At 35.5% G+C, this 17,179-nt stretch overlaps 1 protein-coding gene and 1 long non-coding RNA gene across 4 annotated transcripts in view; one reads left to right on the forward strand and one right to left on the reverse strand.

Moving 5' to 3' along the window:
- LOC146768811 (uncharacterized) overlaps nucleotides 1–9,998 on the reverse strand; it is a 28,897-nt gene extending 18,899 nt beyond the window's left edge. The window contains exon 1 of the long non-coding RNA XR_014949963.1: nucleotides 8,568–9,998. This is a non-coding gene — a long non-coding RNA (uncharacterized LOC146768811). The remainder of the gene's footprint in view (nucleotides 1–8,567) is intronic.
- Nucleotides 1–17,179, forward strand: part of IL1RAPL1 (interleukin 1 receptor accessory protein like 1) — a 678,558-nt gene that overhangs the window by 441,296 nt on the left and 220,083 nt on the right. The gene's annotated exons all lie outside the window — the stretch shown is intronic.

Below are 17,179 nucleotides of genomic sequence, written 5' to 3' on the forward strand. Positions count from 1 at the left end.
ATGAATTATAAAGAGGGGGAATCCAACAGAGAAATAAAAAGAGGAAATTTGTATCATCAAAGTAATAAGAGTGAATAATGAATTTGAGACGTGCATCTTGAATAGCTTTTCATTTGAGATGGAACAAAAAAGGACTAAGCTAATAAAGTTAAAAAGATAGAAATTAATTGTCTCAGTTGTAAAAATAAAACTTGTCAAGATGTAGATAACCTAGATATGATGACTTGGGTAAGAAATATGAATTTGAAGTAGACAGCCAAGAAAAATATCTGGATGGATGGAGATGGATAGAGATTATTGGTGACAAGAACAAGGCAGCAAGAAGGAACAGTATGAGAAAACATGGTTTAGGCAACTGAAATTAAATTTACAATTGGGCATCCAGTAAAATATAAATCAAAACTCAAATGGAGATCTTAGTTTTGGTATCCTGAATGGGGATACGTGACTAACAGGTAACCACCCAAATTCTTCCATAGCTGAAATAAGACACAACTAGGAAGCCATTTGTTCTGACATAGTCATCTGAAACAGATCTGTGCAAACTCTGGGTTTGTTTGGGCTTTTTTTCTTCAATAAATATTAGGAGAGATGTTGTTTTCTACTACAGGTATAAGGTCCTGAATTTACATGTGGTAAATTTTTAGGCAAAAATACAGTTCTGGGATGTGTTGCCATGTAACAGTGGAAAGTAAACTTGTTTTCTGTGGTGCGCTTTCATGAAATAAATAATTTGAAAGGAAAATGCATAAGGCCAAGGGGACTCTGGTAACCATGGAGAAAATTACGACAGGGTTTGAGATAATATTTTTATGTTAGAATGGACTGAAATAGTGATTCAGGTGAGAAAAAAAATATATTTGAGAAAGGATCAAATAACAGAAGAAAGACAAAGATGGAGGGAAAATTTGGCTTAAGGAAGCTATTAAATGAAAGAATAAATAAATAAAATGGAGTACTTCATGTAGTCTGCAGAGTGTACTAAGGACTTTGAGTGGTTTCTGGAATATATATGAAAACTCAGCTGTGGAAAAATTTTGTAATATTCTGTGCCCATGGTAATCGAAGAGAAAGGACAAAAAAAAATGTTGCTGGAGAGGAATGTTGAATGTCTTTTTTTTAGAGAATAGAGGTGACTTGATCATGTTTGTACAAAATGAAAGGGGACAAAGGATGATCAACTCTGTGGGAGAATGGTTTGCAGAAAGTGGCAAGTCCCTTAATAACATTTCCCATTGATGTTTCTTAGCTAGATGAAACCAGATTTCTGAGCTAGAAGGAATATTTTCCAACACAGTTGGATATTTATTATGCTCTTAGAGTAAAATGCAATTGAGGAGAGTGAAAACTAAAAAAGAAATGCAGAGAGTAATTTAGATTAGGTGTGATAAGCTGCACTAGAAAAATGAAATCTCTTTTCATGTCAGGAAAGGCTTCTGACCATATCTGGAGGAATGGCAGGTGCTGAGGGGAGAAGGGTCTGGAAACAAAAGGTCAACCCAGCACAAACTTAGAATTGCTTGTGGCAAGAGAGAATCCAGCCATTGTTTGTTAAATTACTGAATGAACATAGTTATCAATTAATTGGGTTACACATTTATAGCACGACATCATCATGGCTAAAACAGCCTCAGAACTCATTATCTGTGGATCACTCCTGGAGCTGCAACCCCCAGATGAAGAACTTCAGCCAAGGACGGGCAGATCCGTTTGCTTTGGATCACAGTAAGATCACTGTCTCACTGAGATCAGTGAACCATCTGTCAGGAGAAACTGGGGAAGGACATGAAGCTGGAGGTCCCAGAGAGAGGGAGGGAAGCTGGCAAGGCCACTCAAACACTGAGCAGGGGAGAATGAGCTTTGCAGAGCCAGTCTGTGAGCATCAGCTGGTATCAGGGAGGTGAGCACCTTCTCCTGGCAGCCTCTGCACACCAGCAGGACACCGTGGCCTCCAGGGCTGACCAAGAGGTCTTGCAATCCTTTGCAGATTGAGGTGAACTCAGGAAACTGGGACTGCTCACCCTAAAGGATCTGGTCATGCTTGCAGTAACCACAACACTACAATACTAACACTCATCAGGATTGTATCCCACTGAGTTTATTTGAGTTATCCTCTGTCAAGTCAGTGTTATTCTAATCACAGACGGTGAAATTTAAGGAAAGTAGTTGATATAACTTTTATCAGTTATAACTCTGCTTTCATGGAGCATGTAAGATGTTGGAATTAACTGAATATATGCTTCATATATAAATATTTTTTTTCTTCCTTAAGCAGCTATAAACTTTTCTCCCCCAATATCAGCATTAAGAAGTGTTAAAATACAAAGAGTGATTGAGGCAAGAATGACATAAACAGATAATTCTGTGTCTTCATAAGAAGAGAGTGGAACAAAGCAAAAAAAAGAGTAATGTTATGTATTATTTTATTTTTAACTACAAAACAGTGGTCTTTTTTTATAGGAAAAAATAATGGTAATACTACAAAAAATGATAGCACCTTATGAACAGAATCAGATGTGGCAGGTGTTAAAAGGTATAAGAGAAAGGATTTAAACTTGAAAAAAATTAATGCATTGCTAGGAAAGTGTGTGAATTGAATGTAAAGGAATCAAAGAGAAAATGTGAGAGTAGGAAAAAGGACAGACAAAGCTGAGACTTGCGAAAATCTACCTTTGCCATGAAGCAGTGGTGAAAATAAGGAAGTTTTTTTTTTCCTAGAGTGAGATCTTAAAAGCTACAGAAAAATTAATGGTAAAATCTACTTTCATTAATGTTCTGGTGCCAGATAGGGGAATAACTAAAACGCATATTGAGGACAAAGAAATAGGCAGTAAATATGAATCAGAAGTAACAATGAAAAGTGGGAAAGGGAAAGTTGAGAGATTCTAGCAGAATCTTAGGAAAGGAGAGATTCTGATGGACATGACTGGCAAACATAATGGCAGCTGATGCACACATTATGCAGTGTGTAGCTGTATGCACACAGTGGTCTTGAAATTATTTGACTGCTCCTTGACCTGAGTGCACTGCCTTGGCCTGCCTTGTTCTCATGGATTAGTCAGGGACATGGTAAGCACCAAGCTATTAGCTTGTCTCCACTGCCTTCTGACATATTTTTGAAAAGTTTGAATGGAAAGAACATATTTGAATAATTTATAGGAGGCAGATTTAAATGTAGAAAATATGCAACTATCTTCACTGTACAGATATGTTGAGATTAAAGTGTGCACTTATTTTCCAGTCAAGTTTCTAGAAAGGACATGAGATTCTGACAAGCAAACACATTTAGTCAAGCTTGCTTTATTCCCTGTTCCCCCACTCCAGTCCACCGATTTTCCAACAGAATCTTAATTCAACAGAGCACATTTATTCTGGAAACCACCTCAGAGAACATATGATTAATGAAATGTTTGTTTTCTTGATATTAAATTTAGACAAAAAGACCATTGAATCGGCGTGGTAGCTGTTAACAAGAGATGATGGCAAAATGTATTTTGTATAACAATTTTTTCCTCATAAACAGTATGTAATATCAGCATTTTACCAATCCTGCCATAATGTTGTATCATAGGCTTTACAACTCCAATAGATAAAAATGTTATATACAAATTTGTTTAAGCCAAGTTATTTTAGTCATTTTCATGGCCATTTTTTATTGATTTAGCTCTTAGCAATTATTTAAAAAAAAAAAAAGTAAAGCTGGTACATTTTCTTTTGTAAGAGTGGAAGAAATTTGTGTTAGGGAAAGGAATTGAGTGCTTAATCTCCACATAGAGAGAGGAAAGGTTAATGAGAACCAGAAAAACTTTCCTAGGAGCACAAGAATATGGACAGATAATGAAAGTATTACTGTTTCCTTTGAGTTCTTTTAAAAGTATATGGAGAAGAAAAGAAGACAGACAAATTCTAGGAGTCTATGTTTCAAGATAAACTGGAAACTTGGAACATATCCAACATATATGGAGAGGATTAGAAAATTACACTTAGGGTAGGCTGAAAATGTTCAGTCCCTGGAAAGTAACTGTGCTAGTGCACCCCAAGGGCAGGACAAGATTTACTGAAAGAAAATTACTAAAAGATGTGTTAGAAATTCAAATCAGGGACTTCAACTTTCTACATAAACACAAGGGATTTGCTGTTCCAGAATAGGTATGTCTCATTCCTTCTTAAATTTGGCAAAATAAGGCAATCAGCTGATATTTTGTCTTCTTTAATGAGGCATCTTAGTTAACAAAACAGAACTCTCTCTTCATTGCCCAGTAAACGTATTGATAAAAACATTTCTTAAAAACTAAGATAAAACCCATAATCCCCAAAATCTCATAGAATCACAGAAATTCTAAACTGGAAGGGAGTCACAAGGATCACATCCAACTCCTTGTCCTGCACAAGACAACCCCAACAATGACACCATACCCAAGAGAATGCTGAAATGTTTCTTGAACCTTGTGAGGCTGGTGCTGTGACCACTTCCCTAGAGAGCCTGTTCCAGTGCCCAGCCACCCTCTGGGTGAAGAACCTTTTTCAAATACCCAACCTAAACCTCCCGTGACTCAGCTTCAGACCATTCCCTTGGGTCTGTCACCGGTCACAGAGAGAAGATGTCAGTATCTTTTTTGTATCATGGCACCCAAAGCTGCCCCCAGCACTGAGGTGAGGCCGCCCCAGGGCGGAGCAGAGCAGGACAATCCCCTCCTTGCCCAGCTGGCCATGCTGTCCCTGATGCCCCCAGAACACACTGGGCCCTCCTGGCTGCCACAGCCCCGCTGGCTCACGCTCAACTTGCCATCAACCAGGACCTCCAGGTCCCTTTCCACATCACCACTCTCCAGCATCTTATTTGTATGTACATTCAGAGTTGCCCTGTTCCAGATGCAGGATGTGGCACCTGGGAGAGAGCAAACATGGGTGTTCCTTAAAAATCCAGCAATGAACTGTGTGGGGAACAGCAAGGATTTTTGCTCTGGCAGACCCAGGTAGAGTTATATAATGTGGGATTTAAAGTTCTCCATGCTTCACCTGTGGTTTTTTGTTGGAGGCTTTCTTCCCCCCACCACAGGAAAACCAAACTCAAATCAACTTCTTTGTCTTTCCAGTTTTTTGGGGTTTTTTTTGTAACTCTGTCTCTTTCTGGTTTTCACCAGAAGCCCCAAAATGGAAAAGTGAATTCTTCCTGGAAAGCCTCATAATAATTTGGCACATTATGCTTTTGGTGTGAGCCTTTGCTGGGACCTCCCAAATTCTCTCCCAAACACACACACCCACACCGCACAGGGCAGCTCTAAAGCACTCGTCCAGCTCAGGCTTCATCCAGGCTATATATATTGTGGTTTTTTTAGAGCATCCTGCTATTGAATAATTCATTATTCAGTGGTGGCACACAGTGAATGTTGTTGTCTTTCAAGATCCTTTTAGTTATTTCCAAGTTATACCCAAATCTCCTTTAAAAATAAATCTCCTAAACAGGGCATGAACCCATATAAATTTCATTTGAGCTTCAGTCTTCAGCAGTAAAGCACTGAGTATTCTTTCACTCTCTCTCGCACTGGTATTTGGAGTATAAGCATCCTGTCAAAGAGAAAACATCTGCTGGTGGATGAACTATTGTAACCCTGAATGGAGGCTTTAAAGTTACTCTTTTAATGTTCTTAAGGCATGCTTAAGGCAAGGATGCAAGTTGTTTTTCTAGAACAATTTCTGTACAATATTTTGGTAAGCTACTGTATCAAGAATAAAATTTACAATATATGCAGTTTTTTGTGACTTTTTAATGAGGATGGCTGGATCTCTGGATACTTATTTCTAAATGTACACAAAAAAAGCAAATTTTTATGAAATCACAATGGAACTGATGTTACTTAAAAATTTCTCTATCTTATAAAATATTTAGTTTCTTCCATCCTTGGGTTTTGAATGTATTGTACAGCCTAATGTCTGAATTACTTATTAAATCATTTGTTAAATAATGAGCCTTGAAAATTCTGAAAGAGTCATGAGTACTGCAATCAATGAAAGACTTTATTCTTCAGACTATGAACAAGAAAACAAACTAAATAATGTTACTTCTCCGTTCCCCTGCCCCCTCTTCCATTGCAGAATTACACATCTGCTCTTGGCTGAGTGCTTTATTTAACTCAGTCAGGAAACTGTGAAAAAAACTTATCCATGTTCATAAAGTTTGAAGGATAGTTTTGATAGTCTTAAAGATGAGTCTGAAAAGGTACATTTGAATTTTCATTCCATTTGTGTAAAGCTAAGTTTATAGTTTTTCATACCTTATGAGTACCATTACAGTTAAATAGCTGAAGTTAACATTAAGCATAAACATTTATTAATTATAAAAAATATTTAAAAGACAGTTATCATTGCTTTTGTGATTTTCCTATGAATTGTTTCACAGCATTTGTCAAGAATCCAGGTTAAAGTTGTAGCTGGCTGCAACAATCTTCAGAAGTTGCAGCAAGAAAAGCTTTTGTTGCATGCCTCTAACATATTGTGATTCTTGAGATGTCATAGATGAAAATTTGCTGAATGGATTCAACTTGAAACTAGTTGTAAGCAGTCACTTCTGTAATGATATAGCTTGTAATGAGATAAGACATATTTGCATTTTGGCATAAATTATTTATTATATACAGTCAATACAACAAAAAAATTGAGTCCACACTATTCCCTAAATGACAAACTAAGATTATTTAATTTAAGTAATCTTTCTGAAAAAAAATAATATTTGGGTGATATTTAGTGCTAATAATAGCCAGAGCTAGTGAAAACAAGAATATAAAGTGATTTAGCCACTGCAAATAATTACATTTTAAAATTTGAAGTCTAAAAACATATTGGAAGAGAGAACATTGTGTCAAATACCATCTTTCCATAGCTTTTGGAAACATTTCACTGTTTTGAGATAATGCTTTCAAATAGCTTTTTCTTGTTTAGTATGTTTATTCCTGCTCATATTTTCAACGGAACACTGGAGTGCATGGGACCCATCCACGCATTGTTCAGCAAAAGTATTACAATTAATTTAAAGCAGAATAATTTAAAATGCTGAAATCACTGACAATCTGCTACAGGTCTGATGGGATCTGTGAACTTTGAATCACTGCTACTTTGAATAGGAGTATGGTGAAATCAAAGACAGGGCTGCTGGCAAAGTGAGCTGGAGATGAGGGGAGAAATCCTGCTTGTCAGCAGAATATTGTACACTGGGCTTATTTCAGATGTTTTCTCTTTAAAGTTAGAGTTTTTGCCCTTTTTTCTCATATATGTCTTGCCTTTAACTTGCCTGCATCAGTCCAATAATTTAATTTATGTATTCAGAAACCTCTTTGTTTTTGGGAGCTGATGTTATGTGAGAGTTATAACAGTCATACCTTCAGTGCAGTGCCTATTGGACAGGCAATCAGTGCCATCTCAAAATGCAACACTTGATAATCTCTCTGTTTTCTTCCTGTTCAACACAATGGACTATTCAAGACCTGTAAACCCTGAGCAGAATACACTACCAGCTTTGAAACAATTACTAGATTAACCTCAGAGGTTTAGATGAGATGGAGGGAAGATTTAGACACTACAGTAAAGTTCTCTCTGGAAATAAGGGAAAGTGGTTCAAAGTATTATATACTGGCTTTTAGATCAGTATTACTTGCTCTTTTGCTATATGCTTATATAACCCAGTATGCACAAAAAGTTTAAATAAATACAGGTGTAATGAAAAAATTTCAAAATAACATTAAAGTTTTTCCCATTTTTTTTTCTTAATTTACAAAAATGTTATGTTTGCAATGAACTGTGGACATTAATTAACATGTTATGCAGTTCAAGTATATTACATATATATACTGGGTTCAGGGGAAATTTTCTCTATAACTGTTTCACGTGCTAATGAGGGATATTTCTTCTACATGTTTCAGCTATCAATTATCTCACATATAAATAGCTGTAAATTATAAACAACTGGTTCAGTTTATTCTCTTCTTTGATTGTGTAACAATTTGTGTATATTATTCTCAGCTCTTTTTTCTCATATTAACTTTTAAATTTCATATTTAAAAAAAAACATATCACTGCAATATTATTACATCATAAATACAATTAATTAAAGTTATTTAATGCTATTTATTTTAGGATTTATATTTATAAAATTTACTTATTTAAGTTCATTTTGATTCGATGTAAAGCTATGCAAAATTATATCATAATAAAGTTATTTGCTTGTTTTCTAAATATAAATAGAAAATCCTACATTGGTAATTCACTAAGCATGCACTGAACTAAATGTGTCATGCAAACACAAATTTCACAGTAGATTTCTGCATTTAGACTACAGTACCATAAAGGTTTTCATAATTCGTTATGGTTTGTAAAGGTGTGAAGAAGAGACCCTGATCTGCTCCCCTGCAAAATGAATTGCTATTAGTGGTTCTATGCCAAGGTCATTGAGCTGTCTGATCAAGCAGTACCCTAGAAGTCTGAGACACCATACAGAATTATGCTAAAAAACTTCCAAAGCATTTTAGTCCAAAGAAAAGCAACAAAATGACTTACTTCTAAATGCCACTTACCTAGTTTAAATGCTGCACTGATGAGAAAAGGCTTAAAATAGACCTTGAGGGGCTGTGATCTTAAGTAGTCTTCCAACCTATAAACATCAGTTCTCACATTACATTGCACATGCTAATGCACACCAGCTGTACAAGCTGTAGATGGTCACTGATAGATCTATGGAATCAGAATAAGACTAATTGTAATTACTGCTCCTGTTATTTTTGTTCAGCTGCATTCATGTATAAACAACACTTTGATTATTTTAATAAGGTAAATGCAAAGGAAAAATGCATGTAAATACATGTAGGAGGAGAGCCACCAAGATAATTAGAAGTATGGAGCGCCTCTCCCATGAGGAAAAACTGGTAGAATTTGGATTCTTCAGCCTGGAAAAGAGAAGGATTAGGGATGACCTACTTGTGGCCTTCCAGTACCTGAAAGGAGTCTACAGGAAAGATGGAGAAAGACTTTTGCAAGGGCCTGGGTGACAGGACAAGGGGAATGGCTTCAAAGTGAAACAGAGCGGGTTTAGATGAGATATCAGGAATAATTTCTTTACTGTGAAGAAGGCACTGGCACTGTTTGCCCAGAGAAGCTGTGGATGCTCCATCCCTAGAAGTGCCCACAATCAAGTTGGATGGGGCTCTGAGTAACATGGTCTAGTGAAAGGTGGCCCTGCCACAGCACCAGGGCTGGAAGGAGATGATCTTTAAAGTTTCTTCCAATGCCAGCCATTCTATGATTAGGTGAAAGTATCTATAGTGTCTAAAATTTTGTTTGATGTTATTAATCTATCAAAATTTAGACAATCTGATGCAGACTGAAAATGGTTATGGAGTATTTAGTTATATCTCAGATATGTACCATCAAATTGAGAATTCCCATCCAGATCAATGCAGACTTTTCTATTTAAAAAAAAGTTTAAACTAGGCAATGATTTACCATTTATATTAATCTATTATAAATGAACCCACTCCAAAACCAATTGTCTGCCAAATGTAATTATTATATGTAACACTTCATTTTGCTTTTTTTTTTTTTTTATTTTTTCTTTGGTGAATGTACTTTCATGAGAAACACTTGAAAAGGCACTTAAGTAATCTCTCATAGTATAATTTATTCACTTTTCTGAATTCCAGGCACAGCATCAGCCTGGAATGACTTTCTCTCAAGTCATCCCCTGCATACAAAACATTTTTCCTAAACTAATTTGGATGAGTGTGCTTCTATTTAACACACATTCCTTCAAGGCTGCATTAAGTGCAAGCACTTCCTTACATATAAAAATGGCTTTCGTCTTTGCTGAATCTCTCTCTGGTCTTATCTCTTACACTGCAAATTTTCCCCCAAGCCTATATTTAACTTAAGCCTCTGCCTAAATTCCTACTAGGACTCACCTCTCATATTTTTACATCATGGTATGCTTGCCAAATTCTTGTTTTATATACAAAAGAATGACTTATAGGAATTACATGAAGAATTAATTACAAAATCATAAGAGTTTTTAACATATCCTGCAGAAAATTTTGCAAGGATCCCAAATACTTCTATATAGTACTAATCAGAGAGTTGGCTATCTAGAAATAACACACTTTTAGAAGTGTACCCTTCTGATCGTATTATAGCCAATTTAACATTTTTTCCTTTTCATATTTAAATGTATATTTTATTAAGGAACCAAAATACTGGCATCTGATCTTCATATATCAGTATCAATATTTTCAATGACACATGTTGCCAGAATTTTTAAAAAAAGAAATAACCACCACCATACAACAGTTTTATCTCTGTATTGTGCTTGTGCTTGCCTCTTTTCTCCCAAAAGTTTGTATGTAAATTAAAGTTATTAGGTGTTTTACTTATCACAAATGAAACAAGTGACTGTTGACTGCAAAAAATAATTACTAAACCAACACCCTTGGTATTACATTAATCTAAACAGTTTGCATTTGCAGTCTTTATTACATCCCATTTGTAGTACTTAAATTGAATCATACTGTGTGACTTAACTGCCTAAGAAATTAAATAAGAATATTCTAAGATTTGAAATGTATTTCTGAATTTCTGTAAAAATTGCATCCTTATTATTTATTATTTGAGTACATTTTAGTATACCATGGACTGTAAATGGGACAACAATCAGAACAGCATCCTCTGTTGATATGGGTGTGTGGCTCTGAAATACACAGGAAAAATATAAAACTCAGCATAGAGATAAAATCAATTTTTAATGAGAAGTCAACATTTATAGTGAGTTTTTTTGTTGTTGTTGCTATTATTAATAAAACTAAATGTCTTTTAAATTATTTTTTTTACTTGACAGTCTATTGTATATGAACCATTGGATGATTTAATGACTCATGAAACTCTTAAAAATGGAAGCAGGGAACAACAAAAAACATCTTCAGTAAATCAGTAAAACATGGCTCATTTGTGTTTATGGTTAATGTGTTTGTACAACAAGAACACAGCTCAATATAAATAAAGATACTAAGGTTATAAGGCTTCTTTTCTTGAATAAATATTTCCATAGCTTTAAATCCTCACAATGAAAATCCAGAAAGTTTTATCTACAGAAAAATAGAGAAGATGAAGGATTTTGTTAATTCTCAGTGCCATAATATTTTTTAAAAATCAGGCAAAAAGACCAATGTGAAATATTAGCTTATACTTGTCATTTATCAGGTAAGTCACAGTGTATGGGTGTGTATTTTCACCTTAATATAAAAAATCTAGAGAGCTGCTGGTGGCTTTGCTGAGGTCCTTGCTGGTTGGGCAGAGGAAGGAGCCAAACTCAGCCCCCAGCACAGCCTGGGGCCATGAGAAGCAGAAAATCTCACTGGAGAATCCTTGGTCTGAAGCAGGGAAATTTGGAGATTTCTGCCATGCAGAAAGGCACAGAAGGATGAAAACAGCCACTGCCATTGCAGCTCTGTCTTCTATAATGACTTTAAGTTGTTAATTGAAAAAATCTAAAGCTTCTAGTGTTAATCTAATAAGGCAAAGCACTTTTGAGGCTAAAAATGGGGGAGCTGGAGAGGAATGGGTGGATGTGTTTTTTGAGAGCTTAATGTATTTGGGTCTAGACATTTACTACAACATTTTGTTTATAATTTAAATGTTTTAGTTAAGACAGACATAATTCTCACCATTATGCTTTTTAATTAAAATGTTTTTGAATTTGCTGGTTGTACCTATTATAAATGGCTGCATCATTACATTTGTACTGGTACATATAATTAAAAATTATGTTCTCTGTCCGATAAAGTAAACTTCTGTTACCACTAGTTTAGTATTGTTTCCACATAATTTCTGAACCGCCAGTTCAGAATGGATGTCGATTAGAAGTCTAGCATATACAAAATTGATTTTACAAAGTAATCCTTTTTTAATACTTCTTTTAATTGGCAGAGAATATTTTATGTAAGAGTAGTGTCATGGGGAATAAAGTGTATCTAAGCTCTATCAAAGCATTGAATTCCTGGAAATATAAGAACTTTTGACCCAAAATAGTTGAAAATAAACTGTTTGTTTGGGTTTTTTTAATACTATTTAAATGAGATTTTACTTTTTTTAATATGTAGAGAAGATAATTTTATTTCAAGTGTAAAGAAACACAGAGAAATCTTCTGCCCTGTATTGTGCAAGAGGTTAAATTATATTATGCAAAGTTCTGCTTTCTGGATTTACATTAGGAATATATTTAGCTGATAAAATTAGCTTTATTAGTTCATTATTAAATCATTTATATCAGGGAAGATGAGCATGGGTTTTATTCTAGATGAAGTTCTTGAAAGGACTGTTGCATTTTGGAAATACCAACTTTTCATTTCTGGAAGTTGTGCTAATCAGTGTCCTCCCATGTTAGGAACAGAAATGTCTTTCTCCACTCTCTCTGAAATGCAGAGGTTTCCCCCTGCACTCCTGGGGCTCAGCAGTTGGATTCTAGGGGAGGATGCAACAGAAAATTACCAGGGGAGATATATTACCTGCCAGGGGAAGGCAACTGCTGCAGAGAGATTGAGCTCATCTCTCAATTCATCTGGGCCAAAGCATGCACAAGAGGAGTAATGTATGCACAAGAGGAGTAATGTGTTCCTTGGCTGCTCAGCAGGTGGCCTTTTGTATTTTGTGCTGATTATGGCTGTTCTTCTAGATGGGTGCTTTTCTACCTGAGCTGGGGTAATCCATCCTCGTGGTACAAAATACCTGGTCTGCTCAAGCCTTTCATATGAGAAGGAGTGAAGTCTTGACCGGGCCTGGGCTGTTGGTACCTGAGTAGCCTTTACTAGTGAAGAATCAACAAGGAAATCCCTCAACTAATCCTTGATTCCATCTGCCTGACTTAAGATGTCAGTGGGCAGATGGAGCCATAACCATCCTATGACCACAGTCATAGAAAAGTGTTTCCTAATCTTTCCAAAAATGTCAATGAAACCAGAGCTTGATTGACTTATAACAAGTTTTTCAGGGCATTGATTTCCTACAGCCTCCTTAGAAGCTGAGAGGAAGCCAAAAGTATAATTTTTTGTAAGATAGTAAGTCAATAAAACTCTATGGGATCTCATACACAACATGTCAGCTTGTTTTTCTGACCGCCTTTCTGAACTCTGAGTTGAACTAGACTTTTTTTTTTTTTTTTAATTCAGGACATACTTATTTAAAGAAATGCAAGATTCAAACTACCTATGAAAAGGGTTACTTTGGTGGGGGCATTAAATATTGTGCCTTCTACAGTTAAATATTGGAGGCACTGAAATTCCTTTTTCATGCCGGGGGTTTCTTTTTCCACAGCAGTTTTTTTCTCATCAGCTTCAATATTCCCAGGGGAAGGGCAAGCTACAAGAGAAAATTGTTAGGCATGTAAAATCTGTACATACGTGAACCAACCAACTTCCCTCATCATAGGAATAGCTTTTAAGTTAATCCACAGAACGATATCCTCTGGAGAAATACATCAGTCAATTCTGTTAGTTATTTTATGGGGAGGAGTTTGGATTTTTTAAAAATTGATTTCAGATGGGTAATGAATAATTTATGCTTTCAGCAATTTGTTTGGACTCAATCAAATAAGTGGCATATTTCTTTCAAATACACATTTTAGATTAAATTAAAATTATAGCAGCCATTTTATATCCTAAAACCAGACAGAAAAGAAAATAGAAAACCAATGTACTTAGTGTTTGTACTCTTATGCACATCTAAATCTTTTATAAGCAACTTTGCGCCGATTTACACATCTTTCTATTTGTAAATAAGTCAAAGCTGGAGAAGCGAATCTTCTGTTTTAATATTGTAACTTTAATGTCTCCTAGTTTACTTGGAAGGTCATAGTTCCTCTCATTGCCTCAACACATAAGATAGAGGGAGGATGTCAGTGTAGCTGGGCATGTCAGCTTTACTGTCACAACTACTGGTTCTGTTTCAGCACAAGGTTTTCCAGCATTTCCTGCCACATCAGCAAAACTTTAGTCTGCTCTTGCCATGGAGTTTCTTCTATGAGGAAGTGAAAACTCTGATAAAATCTTTATATCTTTATAGTTCTAAAGTCTCTATGAAAACTTGCTTTATTCTTTATCCAATTCCCTTCCTCTTTATCCAGCCCCCCTCCCATTTCATCAATGAGTATGTGTGGTTTGACCAAGATGATTTGGACCTTGGGCTTCATCACATCAAACAGTTGTACTAGTGCTAGGATGATAAGATGTTAAGATGATAGGAGCTCCAGAAGAAAATCAGCTGGTTACACTGGTTATTTGCTTAGCTTTTACATCTCTGATGCTGAATGGCACAAATACTGCATTAACTTTAGAGCTTGTTGCTATAGCTTTAGAGTTCTGTTTCAACGTCATGCTTCATGAAGTTAAAAACACTTTTATTTCACCTGGAGAATGTTTTTCTTTCTTATTTAGGTGTATTGAGAACAGCATTACCTATTCATATATATGTTTAATAAACTAAAACAGGATAATATATTTCCAGCACTAAGGGCAATCAAATTTCTCTTTATTTGAGTAATGTGTATATGGAATATCTATGGAAAAAAAGGGGGCTTAATTTCTTTATCCAGACTTGCTGGCATACATATGAAATCATAAATAAATAGAAAATATTAAAAACTGCTACCCTGTTAACACAGTTTTATGTACTGTAACTTTGGTAGTGAGAGGCATTAGGGGAAGGATAACACTAAAAAACCTGAACTATTTTGGTTTTGTCTGGGTTTTCTCGTTTGAAGTTCTTATAGTGATTTTTAATGTCTGTGATTACTTTTCACCTAAAACTCTTCTCTACAGACCAGCCATTTTCAGAATCATTCTGGATCTGCCATTGTAATACTGTAAGCTTTTACAGGAGAAAATGCTCTCTCATGCAGTTCTACAGGCCCATGGAGCATTGTTAAAACAGGCAAATGTTAAGCGTTAATCTTTATTGGTCTGTGAACTTACTCATGCATAACCAGGAAGAGTTCATTTTTTTAATTAAATCACCACCCATTCATTACTTATGTTATCCTCAAAGGAATATCAGTGAAAGGGTCAAAGTCTGCTGGACCTCTTGCTGTTCATTTAAATTAACACATCTTCTGATCACAGGTGTTCATGCTGTGCTAACTTTGAAGACTTCTACATATTAGAAAAATGGGAATTTTTTCTGAATGACAGAATGAGATCAGGATTTCTGGAAAAACTGTTTTTCTGCAGCCTATGTTTGTGAGTAATGTGCCCATTATTTTATAGTAGCTGACATCTATGAAAATTCTGGAGCAATAAAATGTCTGTTGCAAATTGGTTTTAAAAAATTATTCAGGCTACTTTAATAGTGTCTGAAGACAAATGTATCTTCTTTTATTAGATTGTCTATGGCAGAACTAAATAACTGTTTGAAAACAATCTTGTAGAGGGAAATAAAAGGGAGATCTTTACCTCTGTTCATATACTTCTTATATTTATGAAAATATTCCCTGAGAAACTAAAATTTTTTCTTCATTCACATAGCATTTACTTATCCTAGAGGCTTGCCAAACTACATATCAGAACACAGATTATTCACATGCATATGTCTTCTCAGAAAGTATTGTTGAATTTTGTGTTGATTGCTTCCTTTTTGAAAGGCATTTTTTCAGTGGCTTATAACTTCCTAATATGTACCAACCAGAGTTTTTAAGTTCAGGTGATTTATTACAGCTTCTTTGTTGAGGCTGAGAAAAGAATTCCACAAAAACCTCACCAGTTTGGGGGTTTGGTACGATAAAACAGATTACCATAAGGAAAATTCCATCAGTTTATAGTTTGATTCCAGAGAACAGAGTCAAGGATACACAAGGGTTTTTTTTCCTGAATATCTAAAAAATAATTTATTATAATTTTGTATTATTTCACACTACATTGACACTGTCAACTAACTCAATGGTTTCAGGATGTTAAGGATTTTTCTAAAATCATTGCAACTCTTAAGTCCCCCCACTAAAAATTATCAATTCATATACCAGCTTCTTTTACATCTTTAAGGATTCTCTAGAAAAAAAGACTGTGTCATATCTCTGCTGTCTTAAGTCCTATTGTACCTATTTTGAATGCATGTAAGTAAAACGAGGAGCCATATACATTATTTTAAGTTTCCATGCAGCAATGGTTTTGTACTGAAAATCTACTGTGTTTGATACTTTGTTAGCATTGCAAAATATCTTTCCTATTGCTGTTTCTCATTGATTAAAATGTGTCTGTATGGAGTCACAGGGCTGAGACCCCCAGGTGAAATGGGCAGCTGTAGTGCAGCAGCATCCCAAGCATCCCAAGGGTGGATCCCACAGGCCTTTCCTCCTGGAGGGCCCTGGGTGATTGAAGGACACCTGGCAGCCCATGTAAGCTTGAATTGATATGTAAGCTTGGTCTGTGCACGGCTTGGTGCACCTTGGGATCTATATCAAAACAAGTTGCCTTTGTGGCCATGTTTGCACTTCTGTATTGGCAAAATAGTGTGTATTGAGTGCTGCAGAATAGTTAAGGCTGAGCAAGCTAATTTTGCTTCTTTTAATGATTCAAAAATTACAATATTTTGCGCCATGAATAATTTATAATTTCCTTCTCTGGGAATGTGGTGTGTCTTTACTGACACATCCCCAGACATGTCCTTACTTCTAGCCTTATTCTACCTAGAATGGAGTGTGTTTTCACTGTGCACCACATGGCCAGGGAGAGACATCTGTACTTGTCCCATATGCATTTTAACCAATTAATATATGCCCAGGGTTGACATCTGCTCTGTTCCATTGAACTAATTGAGATTATATAACATTTTCATGCAAAGGAATAAGCAAAATAGAATTTTCTGCTTGCTACATATTCATAAATCCTCATCAAAATTGTATAAAGGGTTATCATCTTCCTTAAAATTGATGAAAGAAAACAGTGTCCAGCCAAAATTCACATTAAAATTTTTGGCCATGCTAGTGCATTTGCTGATGGAAAACCAGACAAAATTATTCAAAACTTCCTTTCAGTCAGTTCTGGTGTTTGGCAGTCTCAATTATGCCTGTAGCTTGAGACAGTCAAGAGATAAAAACCAACAACTTTAGAGAAGGTTCCAGTTAATAAATTGCAGGTTATCATAGAGGATAAGTTACTAA

This window comes from Lonchura striata, chromosome 1 (genome assembly GCF_050655825.1).
Source record: "Lonchura striata isolate lonStrDom1 chromosome 1, ASM5065582v1, whole genome shotgun sequence".
In the NCBI taxonomy this organism is placed as follows: Eukaryota; Metazoa; Chordata; class Aves; order Passeriformes; family Estrildidae; genus Lonchura; species Lonchura striata.